Consider the following 2,917-nt stretch of genomic DNA (forward strand, 5'->3'; position numbering starts at 1 on the left):
TCCCTCCTTAGCACACCTAAAACTTACTAACACTCCCTATCACACACTCTTTTTCATTCATTTCGATGCATTTTGAACTAGTTCTCCCTTGTGTTTCCATGACACTCCCTAACACTCATTGGTAAACATTGACACACCCTAACACTTGGCACATCTTTGCATGCTGCCCTGGAACTCTATCATTCCTTGCCACTCCCTCATTAGCACACCTTGAACTCGATGTCACTCCTTGTTACACACTCTAATTCATTCATTTCCATGCATTTGAAACTAGTGCTCCCTCGTGTTTCCCTGGCACTCCCAAACAGTCCCTAGCATGCTTTTTCACACCTTGGCACCTAGCACATCTTGGCATGTTGCCCTAGCCTCTAGCAATATTAGCATGGCCTAGCATACCTTGTCCCTCCCTCCTTAGCACACCTCGAACTCAGTGACACATCTTGTCACAAACTGTTATTCATTCATTTCCATGCATTAATTTGACCTAGTTCTCCCTTTTGTTTCCTTGACACTCCCTAACACTTCCTAGCACGCGTTGGCACACCCTGACACCTAACTATTGGATGTATGTCTTACACTAACATGGAAACTCAATTTTGTGCCTTACCCCTTCGATTAGACTCCAATAGTAACCAAAGGATCATGTCTTAGGAGTCTTCAATGCCTAAAAAAATGCTCGACACAATACTCAAGAATTTTTTGTTATTCACTAAAGAATGAGGCTAGTTGTGTTTGTGTCTCTTCCTTTAACAAATATGTCCACTAACCATGTGACACGACCTATTATCACCACATTAAGAATAGTTTGACTAGGTGGCGAAAGGGCCAAGGGGCTCCTTACTCATGTTGCAAGGGGAAACACCCTATAATTCTAGTAGTTGCTAAAAAGACACCCCTTTTATCTAAATCCTTTTCACTTGCATTATAATCTGCAAGCATAGTTTCATACAAATTAGTGTGCTATCATACCACGAGAAAGTTTATGAAGGCTCTTTATCATAAAATAAGATTTCATTGCATTTCTTTCACAAAAAGAAAAACACTTCAACATGAATAAGAATCCAAGAAGAATGAAACTCTATGGCCTCAGGAAGATGTTTTCCTAACAAGATTGTATTCCATCTAATATTAGCAAGGGTCACTAGCAACCCAAAGACTTTGCCAAGGCCCATGTAGATTTGGTCAAGGGACAAAACTAGAACACATGTTTTAGGGTTTTAATTCATCTACAATGGGAGCACCATGAGTTCTAAACTCTCAAGTATATTAATATTTTATTTACAAGTATGCTCCCCATCATTAGTGATTATACAAAAAAGACTCTCTATGGCCTTACCATTGATTTTCATAGGGTTCACCACAAGGAGACCTAGGTTTTTCTTTTGACAAAATAATTTGGTCAAATAACGATAAAAAATAAGGTTAAAATAAAGCCACATGCAATACATATTAGGCCCATGTTTCATGAACATTAAAGAACAACCCCATTTTCAATCTCACCACCAATATTTAGGTGATTGAATTATTAGCATAAAAATGAGACCAATTGAATCAATTTATAAACTTCTTCCAAAATAATATTATTAGGGTTACCTAACATGCATGTAAGCTTGAACCACCACTATGGAAACTAAACCCTTAGATGCTAGTTTAGGTACATAATAACATTTATTTGAAATGAACAATGGTCAATAATTGGTTTCTAGAAAATTTTAGTAGAAATAAAATAATATTGATTTAAATTAAGTTAAATTCATAGTAACAATTGATTTCTCCAAAATTCTAGTAGAAATCATAGTATGATCAAAGTTCCAATAAAATTTTGAAGTAAATCGAAAGTATCTCATACTTCGACCAGGATGCACTTGTTCAATTTTTATGGGATAATATTTATTTCAAACTATTATTTTAACCCATTTATATAAGTAGGATAAAAATCTATTGAAATGCATCTTTCTCGATAAATTTTAATTCAGTTTTACATTATTGGAGTGATGAATTTTGTTTGTGTGTTATAGTAGCGGATTCATTATTTGTGCAACGACGTTTTGAGCTAACTAAAGGCTGGGTAACTAATACCTTAGGGTCACACCAAAAACCCAAGTGAAGGAGGGAAAACAAAAGCTTAAATATTCATCCTCAATTCAATAATTAATTTTATCTCTGAGCAAAAATGTTGTCATTGGAAAAATGTCGACAGAGGTTCCTGTTCATCACCAGAGCTCGACATCATCAAGCAGAGACTTATCATCGCCATCTTCAATGGATCCCTTGCTTCTCATCCTGAAGCTTCCTTATAGTGCTCTCAGAGTACCCTGCATGCGCCTGAAGGTGCCCTCCTTTTCGCTGCCCTCAACAATGACTATCTTCTCCCTCATCTTGGCCACCTATTTATTGTTGGTATTTAGTTTCATCTACGATGTCATCATCGAGCCACCAGGCATTGGGAGCATGTAGGGTCCTGTCACATGAACATAAACAAGTTGTCTTCCTATCTAGAAGAGTGAAAGGGCAATATATTATCGAAGGGCTCTCACCGGGGTTTATGTTATTGCTTGGTGGGGTGGGGATAATTTTGCTGGACTTGGCCTTGGACAAACACAGAGTGAGGAGCATTAAGGTCTCATTTGTGGTGGCCAGGGTTTCTTCTTTGGCGAATGCTTATATCAGAGTAAGCTATTCATTCGCATCAAAATTCCATCTTATTTATGTTAATCGGGGTTATGAATAGAGAATCTAGATGTTTTAGGTCCATTTCTAGTTTAGTAGAACATCTATATTGTTTTTTGATTTTATGTTTAGTGTAACAGTTTTGGCCTTTTTGAGTAATTAGTTGGATAATGGAAAGGCTTTGAAGTCTTTAAATTCGTTATTTCTAGGGTTTGAAATTCATTAATGATATGGTTTGAAATTCGTT

General features: G+C 36.7%; 1 pseudogene; it reads left to right on the forward strand.

Annotated features, from left to right (window-relative positions):
• Positions 1-2,190: 2,190 nt before the first annotated feature.
• LOC149224310 (uncharacterized) lies at positions 2,191-2,715 on the forward strand (annotated as a pseudogene).
• Positions 2,716-2,917: the final 202 nt, after the last annotated feature.

The sequence above is a fragment of the Pinus tabuliformis genome, chromosome Q (genome assembly GCF_031772625.1).
Source record: "Pinus tabuliformis cultivar Carrire ecotype Pingquan chromosome Q, CPIR1, whole genome shotgun sequence".
NCBI classification, from domain to species: Eukaryota; Viridiplantae; Streptophyta; class Pinopsida; order Pinales; family Pinaceae; genus Pinus; species Pinus tabuliformis.